Source organism: Coregonus lavaretus (assembly GCF_964263955.1).
Source record: "Coregonus lavaretus genome assembly, chromosome: 6".
In the NCBI taxonomy this organism is placed as follows: Eukaryota; Metazoa; Chordata; class Actinopteri; order Salmoniformes; family Salmonidae; genus Coregonus; species Coregonus lavaretus.
The window spans coordinates 56,289,396-56,314,322 of record NC_139993.1 but is presented as its reverse complement, the minus strand read 5'-3'; the positions used below and the strand labels follow the sequence as shown (position 1 = coordinate 56,314,322).

Here is a 24,927-nt window from a genome sequence, read left to right as displayed (position 1 = left end):
CACTACAGCTAGCAAACTGTCTACATGTGTGATAGTGTCAGGAGGGCAGGCTGCCCTAACGACGAGGCTGTTTGTCACACACACACACACACACACACACACACACACACACACACACACACACACACACACACACACACACATACATAAACAAACACACACACAAACAAACATACATACACACACACCTACATACATACACACACACACACACACAAACACACACACACACACACACACACAGACATACACACATACATACATACATACATACATACACACACACACACACTCACACACCCTTGGCGAGACAAGACAGAGGATCTCTGAGAAATGTTGATTAAACATAGCAGGAGAAGTGTGGGTTTTCTTTAGTGGTTAGCATCATAGTGAAGGAGAATGGGATGCCATTGAGTCTGCTGCTGGGGACGTGGCCATAACACAGTGAACAGGGACTCAGCCCCATTCCTCTCACATTGTTAAGATATATGTTATCCCAAACACTTCCAGTCATTAGACTTATAATACAAGCCCTACAAGGACAGAGGAGTACACACACACACACACACTGTATTACAAGGGCAGATTGAAATAGAGAAGAGCAAGTGCGTGATGTGATTGTGTGTCATTCAACTGTGTGTGTGTGTGTGTATGTGTGTCAATAAATGTGTGTATGTGCATCAATGCATGTGTGTATGTGCATCCATATGAGTAGGCCTACATGTGTATTTCTATATGTGCACAGCATGTACATGTTTTTGAGTGTGGTGCTGTGCAAGTGTGTATCGGAGTGTGTGTGTGTGTGTGTGTGTGTGTGTGTGTGTGTGTGTGTGTGTGTGTGTGTGTGTGTGTGCAAGCGTGTGTGTGTGTGTGTCTCTGTGGGCAGGGAGCTGTTCCTGTGTGACAGTGCTGCGGGGCCCTGATTGACGTCAGCCCGCCTGCATGCGGCTTTTGTTGACTTCCTGTCAGCGCAGATGGACAGACCGCTACTTCCCCTTTCTGAAGAGGGAGTGCTCGTCAGGTGCTGAGTGTGTGTGTGTGTGTGCGTGTGTTTGTGTATGTGAAAATAATGAGTGTGTTTCCTATAAGCAGACTAGGCTATGACGATCACTATGACCTATTGAGTTAGGCACTGTGAGGTTTCATGTGCTTTTCAATCAGTAGTTTTAGTTCAGAGTCTCCTCGGAGGATATCAGTAGCATGCTGGCAGCATCACAGGGTTCACTGAGTACAGTGTTGAAGGGTTAGGTGAAAAGGGTTAGGGCTGGGAATTGCCAGGGACGATACAATATTATCATGATACTTAGGTGCCGATACGATATTCTATATGTATAGCAATTCGATATTGTGGTTTAATTGCGTTCCAAAAATATTGCTCACTATATGTCTGCTGCAGAGGGACAAGAGAGAGCATGAGAAAAATAGTTTTGATCAGTAATGGAAATAAAAGTGCTGAAAACAAATTGGCTCCCTATTTCAAAAGAAGATGGCGAACAAACTACGAAGGAAAAATACTGGCATTTTGGTGCAGGTACAACCAACTAGCCCAAAAATAATATTGTGATATTGTCCAAACAATACGATATATCATCAAAAATAATATCCCGATATGTAACTGTATATAATTTTTCCCCATCACTAAAATGGTGGATGAAGTAGATTTTGATCAAATCAAATCAAATCAAATTGTATTTGCCACATGCGCCGAATACAACAGGTGTAGACATTACCGTGAAATGCTTACTTACAGCCCTTAACCAACAACGTATTTATTTTTTCATAAAAAAGTAACATAAAACAACAACAACAAAAAAGTGTTGAGAAAAAAAGAGCAGAAGTAAAATAAAATAAAATAACAGTAGGGACGCTATATATATACAGGGGGGTACCGGTGCAGAGTCAATGTGCGGGGGGCACCGGCTAGTTGAGGTAATATGTACATGTGGGTAGAGTTAAAGTGACTATGCATAAATAATTAACAGAGTAGCAGCAGCGTAAAAATATGGGGTGGGGGTGGGGGGGCAGTGCAAGTACTCCGGGTAGCCATGATTAGCTGTTCAGGAGTAATAATAAATAATAATATGCCATTTAGCTGACGCTTTTATCCAAAGCGACTTACAGTCATGCGTGCATACATTTTTGTGTATGGGTGGTCCCGGGGATCGAACCCACTACCTTGGCGTTACAAGCGCCGTGCTCTACCAGCTGAGCTACAGAGGACCAGGAGTCTTATGGCTTGGGGGTAGAAGCTGTTGAGAAGCCTTTTGGACCTAGACTTAGTGCTCCGGTACCGCTTGACGTGCGGTAGCAGAGAGAATAGTCTATGACTAGGGTGGCTGGAGTCTTTGACAATTTTGAGGGCCTTCCTCTGACACCACCTGGTATAGAGGTCCTGGATGGCAGGAAGCTTGGCCCCAGTGATGTACGGGCCGTACGCATTACCCTCTGTAGTGCCTTGCGGTCGGAGGCCGAGCAGTTGCCATACCAGGCGGTGATGCAACCAGTCAGGATGCTCTCGATGGTGCAGCTGTATAACTTTTTGAGGATCTGAGGACCCATGCCAAATATTTTCAGTCTCCTGAGGGGGAATAGGCTTTGTCGTGCCCTCTTCACGACTGTCTTGGTGTGTTTGGACCATGATAGTTTGTTGGTGATGTGGACACCAAGGAACTTGAAGCTCTCAACCTGTTCCACTACAGCCCCGTTGATGAGAATTGGGGCGTGCTTAGTCCTCATTTTTTTTCCTGTAGTCCACAATCATCTCCTTGGTCTTGGTCATGTTGAGGGAGAGGTTGTTATCCTGGCACCACACGGCCAGGTCTCTGACCTCCTCCCTATAGGCTGTCTCATCGTTGTCGGTGATCAGGCCTACCACTGTTGTGTCGTCTGAGAACTTAATGATGGTGTTGGAGTCGTGCTTGGCCATGCAGTCATGGGTGAACAGGGAGTACAGGAGGGGACTGAGCACGCACGCCTGAGGGGCCCCCGTGTTGAGGATCAGCGTGGCAGATGTTTTGTTACCTAGCCTTACCACCTGGGGGTGACCCGTCAGGAAGTCCAGGATCCAATTGCAGAGGGAGGTGTATAGTCCCAGGATCCTTGTCCAGGTGGGAAAGGGCAGTGTGGAGTGCAATAGAGATGCATCATCTGTGGATCTGTTGAGGCGGTATGCAAATTGGAGTGGGTCTAGGGTTTCTGGGATAATGGTGTTGATGTGAGCCATGACCAGCCTTTCAAAGCACTTCATGGCTACAGACGTCAGTGCTACAGGTCGGTAGTCATTTAGGCAGGTTATCTTAGTGTCCTTGGGCACGGGGACTATGGTGGTCTGCTTGAAACATGTTGGTATTACAGACTCAGTCAGGGACATGTTGAAAATGTCAGTGAAGACACTTGCCAGTTGGTCAGCACATGCTCGGAGTACACGTCCTGGTAATCCGTATGGCCCTGCGGCCTTGTGAATGTTGACATGCTTAAAAGTCTTACTCACATCGGCTACGGAGAGCGTGATCACATAGTCTTCCGGAACAGCTGATGCTCTCATGCATGCTTCAGTGTTGCTTGCCTCGAAGCGAGCATAGAAGTGGTTTAGCTCGTCTGGTAGGCTTGTGTCACTGGGCAGCTCGCGGCTGTGCTTCCCTTTGTAGTCTGTAATAGTTTTCAAGCCCTGCCACATCCGACGAGCGTCAGAGCCGGTGTAGTACGATTCAATCTTAGTCCTGTATTAACTCTTTGCCTGTTTGATGGTTCGTCGGAGGGCATAGCGGGATTTCTTATAAGCGTCCGGGTTAGAGTCCCGCTCCTTGAAAGCGGCAGCTCTACCCTTTAGCTCAGTGCAGATGTTGCCTGTAATCCATGGCTTCTGGTTGGGGTATATACGTACGGTCACTGTGGGGATGACATCATCGATGCACTTATTGATGAAGCCAGTGACTGATGTAGTGTACTCCTCAATGCTATCAGAAGAATCCCGGAACATATTCCAGTCTGTGCTAGCAAAACAGTCCTGTAGCTTAGCATCTGCGTCATCTGACCACTTTTTTATTATCTGGGAGGTGTTTTACCGTCATTGTTTCTCCTTGTGAATGATTAGGTAGACTCCACTCAACCAATCCTCCAATAATACATTTGTCCTCATTTGCTCAGGTTAGCTTAGGTTATATCTAAACACAAGGTTAGTTGATGAGACTTCCACATACTGTAGCTGAAGGCTTTGACAGTGCTGTTGGTTACCTACTGCATAGCTACTCTGCATGCTACCAGAGTCATTACATCACCCTCTATTTATCACTCCCTCAGCTCTGTCTCTTCCATCTTACCATATTCCCATGCTCTGAGAGGTCCCTTCTTCCACCTGTATCCCCCCACCCCTCCTCCACACACATACACACACACACACACACACACACACACACACACACACATACACACACACACACACACACACACACACACACACACACACACACACACACACACACACACACACACACACACACACACACACACCCTACCCCCTCTATGACAGTGGGTGATGTAAGGCTTGCTAGCCCTGTCTTTGTCTGTCGCACTGGAGACAATGAGACAGAGGGAAAGAGTGATTTCCTGTCCCATCCTTCCTCCGTCTGCTCCCCCTCTCTTTTCGGCCGGCAGAGGGGAGGAAGAGGGGAGCAGATTGATCCTGTTATTGGCCTGTCGTCCCTGTTGTAACGGAACACGCCGGACAAACGGACGGAACCCAGGAGGTGTTTTTGTGTCTGGCTGGCAGGGAAGCTGTGTGTGTGTGTGTGTGTGTGTGTGTGTGTGTGTGTGTGTGTGTGTGTGTGTGTGTGTGTGTGTGTGTGTGTGTGTGGCCACTGGACCACTAGCTGGACAAAGCAACAGTACCTGTGTGTGTGTTTGCTCCTTCAGTGGACTGGAGAAAAAAGGGGATGCAGACAGACAAAGGGCCATTGTCTCTGTGCCCACATCTCATAAACACGTAGGCACTGATGGAAAAACACACACACTGATACAACACTGATAAACACTCACACACGGATACAACACTGATAAACACTCACACACTGGTACAACACTGATAAACACTCACACACGGATACAACACTGATAAACACTCACACACTGGTACAACACTGATAAACACTCACACACTGGTACAACACTGATAAACACTCACACACGGATACAACACTGATAAACACTCACACACAGATACAACACTGATAAACACTCACACACTAGTACAACACTGATAAACACTCACACACGGATACAACACTGATAAACACTCACACACGGATACAACACTGATAAACACTCACACACTAGTACAACACTGATAAACACTCACACACGGATACAACACTGATAAACACTCACACACGGATACAACACTGATAAACACTCACACACGGATACAACACTGATAAACACTCACACACGGATACAACACTGATAAACACTCACACACGGATACAACACTGATAAACACTCACACACTGGTACAACACTGATAAACACTCACACACGGATACAACACTGATAAACACTCACACACTGGTACAACACTGATAAACACTCACACACGGATACAACACTGATAAACACTCACACACGGATACAACACTGATAAACACTCACACACGGATACAACACTGATAAACACTCACACACTGGTACAACACTGATAAACACTCACACACTGGTACAACACTGATAAACACTCACACACGGATACAACACTGATAAACACTCACACACGGATACAACACTGATAAACACTCACACACGGATACAACACTGATAAACACTCACACACTGGTCTGTGGTCTGCACACTCGCAGCTCACACAATGTCATGTACTTAATGCTAGGGTCAGGCCTCAGCATAGCCTGTTCTGTTGTTGTTGTTGTGTATATTGTACAGTTCGGAATGGAAATAACCAACACAGGACCTGATGTTCTTATCACAGTAGGGGATGTTGTCATGACTTCTCATCTGCACACTGAGTGACACTGAGTGACACTGAGTGACACGCACAGCAGCAAGGCAGGCAGGGAATTGGAAAAACCTCAGTGCGGTTTTTCACAGTGGCCGTGATGATGGACAGATACATGGGAGAGATGAAGAGTGACTCTAGCATGACATTTTCCCAATGAGAGGCCTTACATGTTATTTCAAAGCTAAGCTCAGGAGTAGTGTTTGCTTTGGCATGCAGTAAAGCCTAGTCTATGTATGGCTAAAGTGATATGGACAATGTACAGATGTAGGATCTTAATTTGATCACCCTGTTGTATTTGAGGTCTAAAAAGGCTTCTGAAGTTTGTAATTTCCACTTTGAAATTTCACTGAAAATGTATCAACCCCTACAAAAATTTCCATTAGTTATAATCCACATAATAATTAAAATGTCCTGTTGCTGCAGGATTGTTTTCCTGCTGTAGCAAACTGGCTCAAATTAAGATCCTACATATGTAGGACTGTTATGCAATAGGGCATAGAGTTAGACACATGGGTGGTCCTCTGTAGCTCAATTGGTAGAGCATGGCACTTGTAACGCCAGGGTAGTGGGTTCGTTCCCCGGGACCACCCATATGTAAAAATGTATGCATGCAGGACTGTAAGTCGCTTTGGATAAAAGCGTCTGCTAAATGGCATATTATTATTATTATTATTATTATTAAGAGAGAGAGATAGAGGAGAAACAGGAAGAGGTAAGAGGAGAGAGAGAAGAGAGATAGAGGAGAGAGAGAAGAGAGATAGAGGAGAGCGATCATCACTGATGACGATCAGAACAGGTTGGGGAGGTCCGCCCGCTTCTTGTGTATTTCACAACCTGATCTCATAGTTTCCTTTTCGAAATTTGACCCATTAATTCTGCGTGGTTACAGGGTTAACTCTGCATGGTTACAGGGTTAAAACAGAAACAACTCAAAGGGTTAAGTTTAGGTATTCATTCCGAGTGGTTAAGGTTAGGGGCTATGGTTTGGGGAAGGTAACAAAGTAATCAAAAAATTATGCACTGTTTGCATTAAGTATCATCAAGTACTCTCCCTGCTTGCTAGAGAGTTGTGAACTGCCGTGGCTCAGTGGTCTAAGCAGCGTGCTCTGGCTCTGAGCCTCATGAGTTTGAACCCAATGCTGTGCCATCGAATGTTGTTTATTTTTGTTTCTTTCTTGTGACCAGCCTGGTATTTCACACCATAGGAATGTTGCTGTTGTGTTGTTGTGATGGTCAAACATGACGAAGGCCTCAGTGCTCTGTCATAGTTCTAGAGTCATAGAGGAAATGTTTTCCCCATGCGTTGACTGGACCGGTAATGGAAAAACACATAGGTATGACCAGTCTTCCTGATAGGTCAACCCAGCGATGAAATTGCCTCCAACAATGTGTGTGTGTGTGTGTGTGTGTGTGTGTGAACAGGCCTGTGAACCTACAGGCTTCATTCACACACTGTGTGGTTGGCTATTCAGCTCTATAGAAAGGTGTTAACAGTCTGGCTTTTAAGTGAAAGTCCCATTGTAAAGCCCCATTGTAAAGCTCCAGTGTAAAACTCCATTGTTAGACTATTTATCTATGAGGAATGACTCTAGCATGACATTTTCCCAATGAGAGGCCCTACGTGTTATTTCAAAGCTAAGCTCAGGAGTAGTGTTTGCTTTGGCATGCAGTAAAGCCTAGTCTATGTATGGCTAAAGTGATATGGACAATGTACAGATGTAGGATCTTAATTTGATCACCCTGTTGTATTTGAGGTCTAAAAAGGCTTCTTGGTGTGCTTGGACCATTTAAGTCTGGAGCTAATGTAAGCCCTGTTGTAAAACAGGAGAGAGGTATAGATAAAGACAGCCCCTGCTACATTTGGTAGTCCAATATCTAGGCTCCTCTTTCTCTAAGAGCATCTCCAGATGACCCTCCGAGCATATTTGGTGTTAGCCCCTTTCAGTCTTAAAGCTCCAGCAAATCACTGAATCATCTTGGAATAACGGCTTACTGTGGTTTACTTTAAATCCTATGTGTTGAACCTTGACTTAACCAGTTAACCTTTATAGCTTACGGTAGAATAAGTACCTCTTTCTCTGAATTCAATCAAGTTTGGGCAACACTTAATATGGCTGCTTTCTTTTAGACCTGTTCTGAGGTGGTGCTGTGTGTGTGTGTGTGCGCATGCGTGTGTGTTCGTTCTCTAAGCCCTGTTCTGTAGCTGTGCACGGGTTCCTATAATACATGCCCAGGATGTAATGAATTGAGCCCAGACCAGACAGGGAATAAAGAGTTACTCATCATCAGCCAGTTTATGACTGTTTCTTAAAATGCCCATCCTGGACTGACCCTGCTGCTAATACAGTGCTGGCATACAGGAATGCAACAGAGGTCACTGAGGGACGAGAGAGAGAAGAAGGGCTGATTTGAGGGCTTACGCTGCTCCAACGCTGCGCACTGTAGGCTGCAACACCTGGAGTTTCCCTGTATTTTGGTGGGAAACAGCTGTGAAGCGAGCTGTAGCCTATTGTGTGTTTGTGTTTATGAGTCTGTTATTAAAGAATGTGAAACAAAGTTGTCTGTTAGCTGCTTTTTATTAAATTATGTATGGCTGTTTTTTTCTTTCGGTTTCTTTGTTTCTTCTAGGCTATTGAATATGCGCACGTTTTTAGTTTATTAATACATCTATTAGTAGGCTTACGGATTAGGCTAGTACATGTTCAAGTAATCTGCCCAGCCCTGTTTTATTCTGTCTAAAAGGAAGGCAATGAATGGAGTGCATGCTTCCTGTGACTTGTTTAATAGCATGCGGCTCAGATCATCTTTTATAGGCAAATATATAGTATAGGCTGTTTTCAGCCAGGTTTAAACAGCCAACCATTCTTATCCACATGTAGCATTGTGCCTTTGTTTATTTGTCATAGTGACTGGCTCCTATATGTGATAGGCCCAGCTGGAGGTGAGGAGAAGCCATGGGCACGGGTGATAATAGACACCGCCCTGGGTACACATGTCTGGGGTTTCTCTCTGACACAGAGGTGGCCATCTGCCAGGGTCTGAGACGTGGTTCCCCTCATGACCACAGCTATACATATTCAGGAATACACACACACACACGTACACACACTCACACACTCACTCACACACTCTCTCACACACACACACACAAACACAGCTGACAGCTGATCTCGAGCATTGTTCCTTTGCACTCACAGACTCTTAATTAAGAAGTGATGACACTATCAGACATCTGCCCTTCTCATGGTATCCCTGTTGGCATCAACAGTGGGTCCTATGGCACGTCTAACCTGTCTGAATGCCACAGCTATCTCTAACACAGCACGTCTGCTAAATACCATACCAGCATGCCATGCACCGCTGCCCGTTGCCAAGGCGATTTATTATTCCTGCTGCCCTTCTGGTGGTCAGACCCAGTGTGTGTTCTAGTAAGGACACACACACACACACACACACACACACACACACACACACACACACACACACACTTGAGTCTGCAGTATTGTGAAAAATGCTTGGTACTCCTGCCCCAGGTGACTGAGTGTTGGGAAACAGCAGGTCTGTATCTTCGGACCACTTTCCTCCAGCCCAGTATTAGCCTGCCCTGTATTACTGTCCTCTATGTTTAATATTACCTACTGCCAGTCAGTCTTTACTGCTTCCCGCTCAAAGGCCCCTGAAGGAGCAGGTAACTAGGCAGAGTTCTCTGTTAACCAGGCAGAGTTCTCTGGTAGCCAGGCATAGTGTTCTAGAGTGAAACCCTAGAGAGACTCAGAGTGTTTATGACGGTTAACTCATCTAGCCTGTTAACTGGAATTGGCCTCTGGTCTCGAACTGAAGGGAAGAGAAGGGAACATTTGACAAGTGTTATTTTTCCATAGAAACTGAATGGAATCAACATTGCAAGCATGTGTCCGTAACTCTGACAAAGGGTTTCCTCCCAAAATATGTTTGTGTGTGACTCTAAACAGAATATGTACGTTTGAGAGTGAGTGTCATTGTTCATTGAGATGTATACATTTTTTCATTGTCAGTACAGTCACATTTCCGCAGAACCAGAGTTCCTGTTGTGGGATAAACACAGCACGGAATTACCTTGAGTGGTTCCATAGAAGCGAAGAGTGAATAAGCGGACATGTGATGTAATCACTGGGCAGTGTGTCCATGTGGCCCCCTGGGGCCTTGGGTCTGTAGCAGGGTCTCGTGGGCAGAGCCACACAAGGCTCCACTAGATAGGAGCCATGTCTGGCTGGAGGGAAGCATAGGGCTGGAGGCTGCTAGCAGTGGTTTATCTGATGGATTAGTTGTTATTATTCTGGTGTATAAATTACATGAGCTTAGAATCAACTTCTCAAGTATGTTTGATGCAGTAGACTTACTATATTTACCCCTACTCACCCTACAGCTAGAGACCTAGGAACCTAGGTGTGTGTGTGTATGTGTGTGTGTGTGTCCTGGGCGGGGGGTGATTATTTTGGGTTAAAAAAACACTCCAGGCCACAATTGAACATATAAAACTAGATAGAAACTATGTAGAAATTATAATCAACCTATACGTTTTGAAATAACAACCCTTTTTCTGGCCCGCAAATTGCTTTTGACGAACAAATCTCTGCTGAATTTTTTTATCCCAATGTGGCCCTCGAGCCAAAATGATTGCCCACCCCAGCTCTATCCTCTCTGTTAGGGACTCATTGTCTTCATAGGACCACTGTAAAGTGTATATCAATGATTGAACTAGAGTGACCTCTCCCACTATAATATATCCCATTGTGACAAACTCCTATCCTCTCTCTGATTGGGACTATTCTCTCTTCCCAGAACCTTAACACAGTATGCTATATCCCATTGGTTGAACTCACGTGTCATCTCCCACTATAGAATACTCCTATTGGTTAACTAACAGTGACCTCTGACACCATAGTATAGTTCTATTGGTTAACCTAGAGTAACCTCTCCCACTATAGTAAAATCCTATTGGTTAACCTGTCCCACCACAGGCGCATGGTTTTCTAACTTCAACCCCCCACAGAGGCTGTTGTTCAACAATTTAAAACCACAAGTTATCGATCTTCTAAGGGCCAAGATATCCTGTGGCATGCCACACGGTTCGATAATTGGACCTTTGTTATTCCTAATCTATATCAACGACCTTGCTGCTGTGTCTTCTACCATACTTCCCATTCTTTTTGCTGATGATAGACATTTGATTTTATCACACAATAATTTTGATTTACTAATGAATGAAGCCAACTCAGGCATGGCCAAATTTTCTGAATTGTTCCAGAAAAACAAATTATTTTTAAATGTAAAAAAATCCAACTTTATTGTATTCACTAGTAAGAATCAGAAATATTGTAAAAAATCTAAATTGGTGGGAATTAAATAGAACAAGTAACATCCACTAGATTCCTCAGAATTTTAACTGATGAAAAGTTATCCTGGAAAGATCATATTCAATTTTTCTGCAGCAAAGTGATGAAATCTGTTGGTATCATCAGAAAGATTAGTGGTTCATCAGGCTTGCTTCCTAACTCTATACTATAGCTTAATTTACCCATATCTCATTTACTGTAATATTGTCAGGCCAGTACATATGCCTCCTACCTACACAAATTACTCATCATACAAAATACATGTTCAAGACTAGCCACCTCTAATTACCTGGCTCTATCTGCACCTTTGTTTAAGAAACTCAATATCTTGTCTATTTACAACATTAATGTACGTTAATTATGCACTTTCATCTACAAATACTCATACCTCCCAGACAGTTTACCTTTCAATGGATTCTTCCAGGTTAATTCTGAAATCCATCTATATATCACAAGACACTGCTATAACCTTCACCCTCCCCACTGCCGCACCTCACATAGTCAATTCTCTATCAGATACAGAGGTACCATACTCTGGAATTCTTATCTTCACATTGCCAAAACATCATCATCCCTCAATAACTTCAAGAGAAGACTGGGGGTCAGCCTGATGAACCAAACTACTCAGTAATCTCCTCCATGAAGGCTGGGGGTCAGCCTGATGAACCAAACTACTCAGTATCTCCTCCATGAAGACTGGGGGTCAGCCTGATGAACCAAACTACTCAGTAATCTCCTCCATGGAGACTGGGGGTCAGCCTGATGAACCAAACTACTCAGTAATCTCCTCCATGAAGACTGGGAGTCAGCCTGATGAACCAAACTACTCAGTAATCTCCTCCATGAAGACTGGGGGTCAGCCTGATGAACCAAACTACTCAGTAATCTCCTCCATGAAGACAGGGGGTCAGCCTGATGAACCAAACTACTCAGTAATCTCCTCCATGAAGACTGGGAGTCAGCCTGATGAACCAAACTACTCAGTAATCTCCTCCATGAAGGCTGGGGGTCAGCCTGATGAACCAAACTACTCAGTAATCTCCTCCATGAAGACTGGGGGTCAGCCTGATGAACCAAACTACTCAGTAATCTCCTCCATGGAGACTGGGGGTCAGCCTGATGAACCAAACTACTCAGTAATCTCCTCCATGAAGACTGGGAGTCAGCCTGATGAACCAAACTACTCAGTAATCTCCTCCATGGACACTGGGGGTCAGCCTGATGAACCAAACTACTCAGTAATCTCCTCCATGGAGACTGGGGGTCAGCCTGATGAACCAAACTACTCAGTAATCTCCTCCATGAAGACTGGGGGTCAGCCTGATGAACCAAACTACTCAGTAATCTCCTCCATGGAGACTGGGGGTCAGCCTGATGAACCAAACTACTCAGTAATCTCCTCCATGGAGACTGGGGGTCAGCCTGATGAACCAAACTACTCAGTAATCTCCTCCATGAAGACTGGGGGTCAGCCTGATGAACCAAACTACTCAGTAATCTCCTCCATGGAGACTGGGGGTCAGCCTGATGAACCAAACTACTCAGTAATCTCCTCCATGGAGACTGGGGGTCAGCCTGATGAACCAAACTACTCAGTAATCTCCTCCATGGAGACTGGGGGTCAGCCTGATGAACCAAACTACTCAGTAATCTCCTCCATGGAGACTGGGGGTCAGCCTGATGAACCAAACTACTCAGTAATCTCCTCCATGGAGACTGGGGGTCAGCCTGATGAACCAAACTACTCAGTAATCTCCTCCATGGAGACTGGGGGTCAGCCTGATGAACCAAACTACTCAGTAATCTCCTCCATGAAGACTGGGGGTCAGCCTGATGAACCAAACTACTCAGTAATCTCCTCCATGGAGACTGGGGGTCAGCCTGATGAACCAAACTACTCAGTAATCTCCTCCATGGAGACTGGGGGTCAGCCTGATGAACCAAACTACTCAGTAATCTCCTCCATGGAGACTGGGGGTCAGCCTGATGAACCAAACTACTCAGTAATCTCCTCCATGGAGACTGGGGGTCAGCCTGATGAACCAAACTACTCAGTAATCTCCTCCATGGAGACTGGGGGTCAGCCTGATGAACCAAACTACTCAGTAATCTCCTCCATGGAGACTGGGGGTCAGCCTGATGAACCAAACTACTCAGTAATCTCCTCCATGGAGACTGGGGGTCAGCCTGATGAACCAAACTACTCAGTAATCTCCTCCATGAAGACTGGGGGTCAGCCTGATGAACCAAACTACTCAGTAATCTCCTCCATGAAGACTGGGGGTCAGCCTGATGAACCAAACTACTCAGTAATCTCCTCCATGGAGACTGGGGGTCAGCCTGATGAACCAAACTACTCAGTAATCTCCTCCATGGAGACTGGGGGTCAGCCTGATGAACCAAACTACTCAGTAATCTCCTCCATGGAGACTGGGGGTCAGCCTGATGAACCAAACTACTCAGTAATCTCCTCCATGGAGACTGGGGGTCAGCCTGATGAACCAAACTACTCAGTAATCTCCTCCATGGAGACTGGGGGTCAGCCTGATGAACCAAACTACTCAGTAATCTCCTCCATGAAGACTGGGGGTCAGCCTGATGAACCAAACTACTCAGTAATCTCCTCCATGAAGACTGGGGGTCAGCCTGATGAACCAAACTACTCAGTAATCTCCTCCATGGAGACTGGGGGTCAGCCTGATGAACCAAACTACTCAGTAATCTCCTCCATGGAGACTGGGGGTCAGCCTGATGAACCAAACTACTCAGTAATCTCCTCCATGGAGACTGGGGGTCAGCCTGATGAACCAAACTACTCAGTAATCTCCTCCATGAAGACTGGGGGTCAGCCTGATGAACCAAACTACTCAGTAATCTCCTCCATGGAGACTGGGGGTCAGCCTGATGAACCAAACTACTCAGTAATCTCCTCCATGGAGACTGGGGGTCAGCCTGATGAACCAAACTACTCAGTAATCTCCTCCATGGAGACTGGGGGTCAGCCTGATGAACCAAACTACTCAGTAATCTCCTCCATGGAGACTGGGGGTCAGCCTGATGAACCAAACTACTCAGTAATCTCCTCCATGGAGACTGGGGGTCAGCCTGATGAACCAAACTACTCAGTAATCTCCTCCATGGAGACTGGGGGTCAGCCTGATGAACCAAACTACTCAGTAATCTCCTCCATGGAGACTGGGGGTCAGCCTGATGAACCAAACTACTCAGTAATCTCCTCCATGAAGACTGGGGGTCAGCCTGATGAACCAAACTACTCAGTAATCTCCTCCATGGAGACTGGGAGTCAGCCTGATGAACCAAACTACTCAGTAATCTCCTCCATGAAGACTGGGGGTCAGCCTGATGAACCAAACTACTCAGTAATCTCCTCCATGGAGACTGGGGGTCAGCCTGATGAACCAAACTACTCAGTAATCTCCTCCATGAAGACTGGGGGTCAGCCTGATGAACCAAACTACTCAGTAATCTCCTCCATGGAGACTGGGAGTCAGCCTGATGAACCAAACTACTCAGTAATCTCCTCCATGGAGACTGGGGGTCAGCCTGATGAACCAAACTACTCAGTAATCTCCTCCATGGAGACTGGGGGTCAGCCTGATGAACCAAACTACTCAGTAATCTCCTCCATGGAGACTGGGAGTCAGCCTGATGAACCAAACTACTCAGTAATCTCCTCCATGGAGACTGGGGGTCAGCCTGATGAACCAAACTACTCAGTAATCTCCTCCATGGAGACTGGGAGTCAGCCTGATGAACCAAACTACTCAGTAATCTCCTCCATGGAGACTGGGGGTCAGCCTGATGAACCAAACTACTCAGTAATCTCCTCCATGGAGACTGGGGGTCAGCCTGATGAACCAAACTACTCAGTAATCTCCTCCATGAAGACTGGGGGTCAGCCTGATGAACCAAACTACTCAGTAATCTCCTCCATGGAGACTGGGGGTCAGCCTGATGAACCAAACTACTCAGTAATCTCCTCCATGAAGACTGGGGGTCAGCCTGATGAACCAAACTACTCAGTAATCTCCTCCATGGAGACTGGGGGTCAGCCTGATGAACCAAACTACTCAGTAATCTCCTCCATGAAGACTGGGGGTCAGCCTGATGAACCAAACTACTCAGTAATCTCCTCCATGGAGACTGGGAGTCAGCCTGATGAACCAAACTACTCAGTAATCTCCTCCATGGAGACTGGGAGTCAGCCTGATGAACCAAACTACTCAGTAATCTCCTCCATGAAGACTGGGGGTCAGCCTGATGAACCAAACTACTCAGTAATCTCCTCCATGGAGACTGGGGGTCAGCCTGATGAACCAAACTACTCAGTAATCTCCTCCATGGAGACTGGGAGTCAGCCTGATGAACCAAACTACTCAGTAATCTCCTCCATGGAGACTGGGGGTCAGCCTGATGAACCAAACTACTCAGTAATCTCCTCCATGAAGACTGGGGGTCAGCCTGATGAACCAAACTACTCAGTAATCTCCTCCATGGAGACTGGGGGTCAGCCTGATGAACCAAACTACTCAGTAATCTCCTCCATGGAGACTGGGGGTCAGCCTGATGAACCAAACTACTCAGTAATCTCCTCCATGAAGACTGGGGGTCAGCCTGATGAACCAAACTACTCAGTAATCTCCTCCATGGAGACTGGGGGTCAGCCTGATGAACCAAACTACTCAGTAATCTCCTCCATGAAGACTGGGGGTCAGCCTGATGAACCAAACTACTCAGTAATCTCCTCCATGGAGACTGGGGGTCAGCCTGATGAACCAAACTACTCAGTAATCTCCTCCATGGAGACTGGGGGTCAGCCTGATGAACCAAACTACTCAGTAATCTCCTCCATGAAGACTGGGGGTCAGCCTGATGAACCAAACTACTCAGTAATCTCCTCCATGGAGACTGGGGGTCAGCCTGATGAACCAAACTACTCAGTAATCTCCTCCATGAAGACTGGGGGTCAGCCTGATGAACCAAACTACTCAGTAATCTCCTCCATGGAGACTGGGGGTCAGCCTGATGAACCAAACTACTCAGTAATCTCCTCCATGAAGACTGGGGGTCAGCCTGATGAACCAAACTACTCAGTAATCTCCTCCATGGAGACTGGGAGTCAGCCTGATGAACCAAACTACTCAGTAATCTCCTCCATGGAGACTGGGGGTCAGCCTGATGAACCAAACTACTCAGTAATCTCCTCCATATTCTGTAGCCTAACTCTCACACACTCACATGCACACACACATTTATATATATATTTTTGTGATGACTGATCAATAAATGTATACATTTATAATTAATCATTTTTGTTATCTGTTTTAACAACCTTTTTTTATTTTTGTACTTATGTATTGTATATAGTTTTTTTGGGGTGTGGTTTTTATATAAGCCCTTGGGCTTCCAACCACACCTGCACACTGTTTTTTTGTTGTTTTATCTGTATTGTTGTTTATCACTTGTTTTCTTTGGTGCAAATAAAATAAACGTAACTGAATATTCAACAAAGACCTACCACAGACACTAAAGGTTTAGCAGGGTTAACAGTCAGTCAGTCAGTTATGAAGAAGACGACCAGCACTCGCAAATTACGTTTATTTAGATTTATTTTTCAAATAAATAAAACTAAATAAAATGACACAAATGAGTTCCTGACAGAGACACAATGAATGGGATTGGCCCGCTGTGCGTCACACACATCACTGCCTCTCACAGCATGACATAACACTGCTAAAACCTCTCATGGCCACCAACAAGATGGAGCCGACAGAGAGGGCTGCCTCGCTTCTAGTCCTTAGGAAACTTTGCAGTATTTTGTTTTTTTTATTTATTATTTCTTACATTGTTAGCCCACCAAATCTTAAGTGTTATTACATACAGCCGGGAAGAACTATTGGATATCAGAGCGGTGTCAACTTACCAGCACTACGACCAGGAAAACGACTTTCTCGAAGTGGATCCTTTGTTCGCACCACCCAGGGCATTTGAACTGATTCCAGAGGCCGACCCAAAACAACGCCGCCAGAGGAGTGGGAGCCGGAGGAGGCGCGCACACCACCCATCGCTTCCGAGCATATTACTCGCTAATGTCCAGTCCCTAGACAACAAAGTCCACGATATCAGGGCAAGGGTTGCTTTCCAGAGAGACATCAGGGATTGTAACATACTCTGTTTCACGGAAACATGCGCTCTCTTGGGATATACTGTCCCCATCCATACAGCCATCTGGGTTCTCAGTACATCGCACCGACAGGAATAAACATCTCTCCGGGAAGAAGAAGGGTGGGGGGATATGCTTCATGACTAACGACTCATGGTGTAATTGTAACAACATACAGGAACTCAAGTCATTTTGTTCACCTGACCTAGAATTCCTCACAATCAAATGCCGACCGTATTATCTCCCAAGATAAATCTCTTTGGTTATAGTCACGGCCGTGTATATCCCCCCTCAAGCCGATACCACGACGGCCCTCAAGGAACTCCACTGGACTTTATGCAAACTGGAAACCACATATCCTGAGGCTGCATTTATTGTAGCTGGGGATTTTAACAAAGCAAATTTGAGAAAAAGGCTACCTAAATTCTATCAGCATATTGACTGTAGCACTCGCGCTGGAAAAACGCTGGACCATTGTTATACTAATTTCCACGATGCATACAAGGCTCACCCCCGCCCTCCTTTTGGCAAATCTGACTACGACTCCATTTTGCTCCTCCGTTCCTATAGGCAGGAACTCATACAGGAAGCACCCGTGCTTAGAACTATTCAACACTGGTCTGACCAATCGGAATCTACGATTCAAGATTGTTTTGATCACATGGACTGGGATATGTTCCCGGGTAGCCTCTGAGAATAATATAGACGTATACGCTGACTCGGTGAGTGGGTTTATAAGGAGTTTATAAAGTGTATAGGAGATGTCGTACCCACTGTGACTATTAAAACCTGCCCTAATCAGAAACCGTGGATAGATGGCAGCATTCGCGAAAAACTGAAACCATGAACCACTGCATTTAACCATGGCAAGGTGACGGGGAATATGGCAGAATACAAACAGAGTGGTCGTTCCCTCCGCAAGGCAATCAAACAGGCAAAACGTCAATATCAAGACAAAGTGGAGTTGCAATTCAACGGCTCAGACACGAGACGTATGTGGAAGGCGCAACAGCGTCACCTAAATTTGGCCTGTCAACTAAAACCCTCACAAACTTTTACAGATGCACAATTGAGAGCATCCTGTCGGGCTGTATCACTGCCTGGTACGGCAACTGCACCGCCCACAACCGCAGGGCTCTCCAGAGGGTGGTACGGTCTGCCCAACGCATCACCGGGGGCAAACTACCTGCCCTCCAGGACACCTACAGCACCTGATGTCACAGGAAGGCCAAAAAGATTATCAAGGACAACTACCACCCGAGCCACTGCCTGTTCACCCCGCTATCATCCAGAAGGCGAGGTCAGTACAAGTGCATCAAAGCTGGGACCGAGAGACTGAAAAACAGCTTCTATCTCAAGGCCATCAGACTGTTAAACAGCCATCACTGGCACAGAGAGGCTGCTGCCTACATACAGACTTGAAAATCACTGGCCACTTTAATAAATGGAACACTAGTAACTTGAATAATGCCACTTTAATAATGTTTACATATCTTGCATTACCCATCTCATATGTATATACTGTATTCTATACTATCTATTGCATCTTAGCCTATGCCACTCTGATAATGACATTGCTCATCCATATATTTATATATTCTTATTCCATTCCTTTACTTAGATTTGTGTGTATTAGGTTTTTGTTGTGAACTGTTAGATATTACTTGCTAGATATTGCTGCACTGTCGGAACTAGAAGCATAAGCATTTCGCTACACTCGCAATAACATCTGCTAACCATGTGTATGTGACCAATACATTTGATTTGATTTGATTTATAGAGTGCATATATGTCATCATTACAGACAGAGGGTTGACAGAGAATTGGCTACGTTTTTGTTAGGTAAGATGTCATTTTTTTCTCAGGAGTACAGATGTGTGTTTCTGGGACATGTAGTCACAGTGAAACCACTGAGAGAATATATTGTGAGAAATCTACAGGAAGCTGGAAGGTGCTGTACTTTATAATCAAAGATACTGTACGTGTGTGTGTGTGTGTGTGTGTCACTAACTGTCACGTCATTGAGGGATGCAACAAACATCAGAATGTTTTCCTAGAACACTCACACATTTAAGTCATTGACATTGGCATATATTTCACAACTCAAAAATGTACAAATGTATTACAGCTTGAATGCCAGTTTGTGTGCGTATGATTAACGCATACTCTGACTCACCAGATAAGTGGACTGTATTGTAGCCTAAGGGATGTAACTGTCTTTGTGTACCAGGCCACTCAGTCTGTGTTGGTGCAGGCCTGGAGGTATGGTACTCTATTGGCAGTAGACCTAAGCTAGATGTCTGTAGGACCTGTCTGGACAACCAGAACCTAACCCAGAGTTATTTCACAGTCACACCACTCACTTCTGATTCCTCTGTTTTGTCCACAGTATCACTCAAACACCTCTGCTAGTCTGTTGCCATGACTGTCCGTGACTGATCCCAAAATGGCTGCTGTTTTTCTTCTCACACGAACTGTTTATTGACCTATGGCTTGTTTTCTCATTGCTGAGAGAGAATGTGCTTTTTTTATTTCCTCTGTGCTGAACTGAGATACTCTCTCTCTCTCTCTCTCTCTCTCTCTCTCTCTCTCTCTCTCTCTCTCTCTCTCTCTCTCTCTCTCTCTCTCTCTCTCTCTCTCTCTCTACCCTCTCTCTCTCTGACTCGCTCTCCCTCTCTTTCTCTCTCTCTCGCTCTTTTTCTCTCTCCTTCTCTCTCCCCCCTCTCTCTCTCTCTCTCTCTCTCTCTCTCTCTCTCTCTCAATTCAATTCAATTCAATTTCAATTCAATTCAATTTCAATTCAATTTCAATTTAAGGGCTTTATTGGCATGGGAAACGTGTGTTAACATTGCCAAAGCAAGTGAAGTAGATAGTAAACAAAAGTGAAATAAACAATAAATATTAACAGTAAACATTACACTCAGAAGTTTCAAAAGAATAAAGACATTTCAAATGTCATATTATGTATATATACAGTGTTGTAACAATGTGCAAATAGTTAAAGTACAAATGGGAAAATAAATAAACATAAATATGGGTTGTATTTACAATGGTGTTTGTTCTTCACTGGTTGCCCTTTTCTTGTGGCAACAGGTCACAAATCTTGCAGCTGTGATGGCACACTGTGGTTTTTCACCCAGTAGATAAGGGAGTTTATCAAAATTGGGGTTGTTTTCGAATTCTTTGTGGATCGCTGTAATCTGAGGGAAATATGTGTCTCTAATATGGTCATACATTTGGCAGGAGGTTAGGAAGTGCAGCTCAGTTTCCACCTCATTTTGTGGGCAGTGTGCACATAGCCTGTCTTCTCTTGAGAGCCAGGTCTGCCTACGGCGGCCTTTCTCAATAGCAAGGCTATGCTCACTGAGTCTGTACATAGTCAAAGCTTTCCTTAAGTTTGGGTCAGTCACAGTGGTCAAGTATTCTGCCACTGTGTACTCTCTGTTTAGGGCCAAATAGCATTCTAGTTTGCTCTGTTTTTTTGTTTGTTCTTTCCAATGTGTCAAGTAATTCTCTTTTTGTTTTCTCATGATTTGGTTGGGTCTAGTTGTGTTGTTGTTGTTGTTGTCCTGGGGCTGTGTGGGGTCTGTTTGTGTTTGTGAACAGAGCCCCAGGACAAGCTTACTTAGGGGACTCTTCTCCAAGTTCATCTCTCTGTAGGTGATGGCTTTGTTATGGAAGGTTTGGGAATCGCTTCCTTTTAAGTGGTTATAGAATTTAACGGCTCTTTTCTGGATTTTGATAATTAGTGGGTATTGGCCTAATTCTGCTCTGCATGCATTATTTGGTGTTTTACGTTGTACACGGAGGATGTTTTTGCAGAATTCTGCATGCAGAGTCTCAATTTGGTGTTTGTCCCATTTTGTGAATTCTTGGTTGGTGAGCGGACCCCAGACCTCAGAACCATAAAGGGCAATGGGTTCTATAACTGATTCAAGTATTTTTAGCCAGATCCTAATTGGTATGTCAAATTTTATGTTCCTTTTGATGGCATAGAAGGCCCTTCTTGCCTTGTCTCTCAGATCGTTCACAGCTTTGTGGAAGTTACCTGTGGCGCTGATGTTTAGGCCGAGGTATGTATAGTTTTTTGTGTGCTCTAGGGCAACGGTGTCTAGATGGAATTTGTATTTGTGGTCCTGGCAACTGGACCTTTTTTGGAACACCATTATTTTTGTCTTACTGAGATTTACTGTCAGGGCCCAGGTCTGACAGAATCTGTGCAGAAGATCTAGGTGCTGCTGTAGGCCCTCCTTGGTTGGTGACAAAAGCACCAGATCGTCAGCAAACAGAAGACATTTGACTTCAGATTCTAGTAGGGTGAGGCCAACCACCCTCTCTCTCTCTCCCCTCTCTCTCTCTGACTCGCTCTCCCTCTCTTTCTCTCTCTCCCTCTTTTTCTCTCTCCTTCTCTCTCCCCTCTCTCTCGCTCTCTGACTCTCTCTCTCTCTGACTCTCTCTCTCTATATATATACAGCTGCGGAAATAATTAAGAGACCACTGCAAAATTATCAGTTTCTCTGGTTTTACTATTTATAGGTATGTTTTTGGGTAAAAATAACATTTTTGTTTTATTCTATAAACTACTGACAACATTTCTCCCAAATTCCAAATAAAGATATTGTCATTTAGAGCATTTATTTGCAGAAAATGACAACTGGTCAAAATAACAAAAAAGATGCAGTGTTGTCAGACCTCGATTAATGCAAAGAAAATAAGTTAATGTTCATTTTTAAACAACACAATAGTAATGTTTTAACTTAGGAAGAGTTCAGAAATCAATATTTGGTGGAATAACCCTGATTTTCAATCAGAGCTTTCATGTGTCTTTGCATGCTCTCCACCAGTCTTTCACATTGATGTTGGGTGACTTTATGCCACTCCTGGCGCAAAAATTCAAGCAGCTCGGCTTTGTTTGATGGCTTGTGACCATCCATCTTCCTCTTGATCACATTCCAGAAGTTTTCAATGGGGTTCAGGTCTGGAGATTGGGCTGGCCATGACAGGGTCTTGATCTGGTGGTCTTCCATCCACACGTTGATTGACCTGGCTGTGTGGCATGGCACATTGTCCTGCTGGAAAAACCAATCCTCAGAGTTGGGGAACAATGTCAGAGCAAAAGGAAGCAAGTTTTCTTCCAGGACAACCTTGTACGTGGCTTGATTCATGTGTCCTTCACAAAGACAAATCTGCCCGATTCCAGCCTTGCTGAAGCACCCCCAGATCATCACCGATCCTCCACCAAATTTCACAGTGGGTGCGAGACACTGTGGCTTGTAGGCCTCTCCAGGTCTCCGTCTAACCATTAGACGACCAGGTGTTGGGCAAAGCTGAAAATGTATGACCTTACTCCAGTCCTCTATGGTCCAATCCTTTTGCAAACCTCAGCCTGGCTCTTCTTTGCTTCTCATTGATGAAAGGCTTTTTTCTAGCTTTGCACGACTTCAGCCCTGCCCCTAGGAGCCTGTTTCGAACCATCCTCGCTGTGCTCTTCACCCCAGCTGCCGTTTGCCATTCTTTTTGTAGGTCACTTGATGTCATCCTACGGTTGTTGAGTGACATTCGAAAGAGTTGGCGGTCATCCCGGTCAGTAGAGAGTCGTTTTCGCACTCTGCCGGTCTGTAGCTTTGTTGTCCCCAATGTCTGCTGCTTGACCTTGTTCTTATGAACCGCCGTCTTTGAAATGTTAAGGATGGAAGCAACCTGACGCTCACTGTATCCCTCTGCCAGTAAAGCCAGAATTGAACCCTTCTTTTCCTCACTCAAAACTTTCCTTTTCAACTCTTTTGGCATGGTCAATAGTTATTTTTTGATTAATATTACTTTTGAGGTACTATTAGCACAGTTTTTGCCATCCTGCTGGTCCTATTGCAAGAGGATAGTGATGACCACAGCAGTGGTTTTTATACTTTTCCTCGTTAAATAAGATTTGGTTCATGTGATCACCTAATCAGTACCTAATTCAGTAGAATGAGGTGTGCCTGTGTTGGAATTCAACAGACACTGGAATGGAATGGCTGTCATACATGTAGAGATGCTGATTAAATTTTTTCCACAGCTGTATATATCTCTCTCTCCCGCACTCTCTCTTTTAGGTATGTGGGTACCAGGTCTGATGTCCTTGTCACCCTCAGAGTATTTTTTACATAAAAAAAAAAAATGTAGGGGTTAGATCAGCTTTAATATTGCAGATATATTGTGGCTTTCATCAATGTAATTGTCTGCATAATTTCCAATCCCCCATATATTATTTGAAAATATACAGTACCAGTCAAAAGTTTGGACACACCTACTCATTCAATGGTTTTTCTTAATTGTTTTAGTATTTTCTGCATTGTAGAATAATAGTGAAGACATCAAAACTATGAAATGATGATGGAATCATGTAGTAACCAAAAAAGTGTCAAACAAATCAAAATATATTTTAGATTTTCGATTCTTCAAAGTAGCCACCCTTTCTTTGTCTTGATGACAGCTTTGCACACTCTTGGAATTATCTCAACCAGCTTCACCTGGAATGCTTTTCCAACATTCTTGAAGGAGTTCCCACATATGCTGAGCACTTGTTGGCTGCTTTTCCTTCACTCTGCGGTCCAACTCATCCCAAACAATCTAAATTGTGTTGAGGTCGGGTGATTGTGGAGGCCAGGTCATCTGATGCAGCACTCCATCACTCTCCTTCTTGGTCAAATAGCCCTTACACAGCCTGGAGGTGTGTTGGGTCATTGTCCTGTTGAAAAACAAATTATAGTCCCACTAAGCCCAAACCAGATGGGATGGTGTATCGCTGCAGAATGCTGTGGTAGCCATGCTGGTTAAGTCTGCCTTGAATTCTAAATAAATTGTCAACAGTGTCACCAGCAAAGCACCCCCACACCATCACACTTCCTTCTCCATGCTTCATGGTGGGAACAACACATGCAGAGATCATCCGTTCACCTACTCTGCGTCTCACAAAGACACAGTGGTTGGAACCAAAAATCTTGGACTCATCAGACCAAAGGACAGATTTCCACCGGTCTAATGTCCATTGCTCGTGTTTCTTGGCCTAAGCAAGTCTCTTCTTATTATTGGTGTCCTTTAGTAGTGGTTGCTTTGCAGCAATTCACGCAGTCTCCTCTGAATAGTTGATGTTGAGGTGTGTCTGTGGCTTGAACTCTTTGAAGCATTTATTTGGGCTGCAATTTCTGAGATTGGTAACTCTGATGAATTTATCCTCTGCAGCAGAGGTAACTCTGGGTCTTCCTTTCCTGTGGCAGTCCTCATGAGAGCCAGTTTCATCATAGCGCTTGATGGTTTTTGCGACTGCACTTGAAGAAACGTTCAAAGTTCTTGAAATGTTCCGTATTGACTGATCTTCATGTCTT

General features: G+C 44.7%; 1 protein-coding gene across 1 annotated transcript in view; it reads left to right on the top strand.

Moving 5' to 3' along the window:
• The window catches only part of pde4ba (phosphodiesterase 4B, cAMP-specific a), a 106,594-nt gene that overhangs the window by 12,494 nt on the left and 69,173 nt on the right, over positions 1 to 24,927 (top strand). The gene's annotated exons all lie outside the window — the stretch shown is intronic.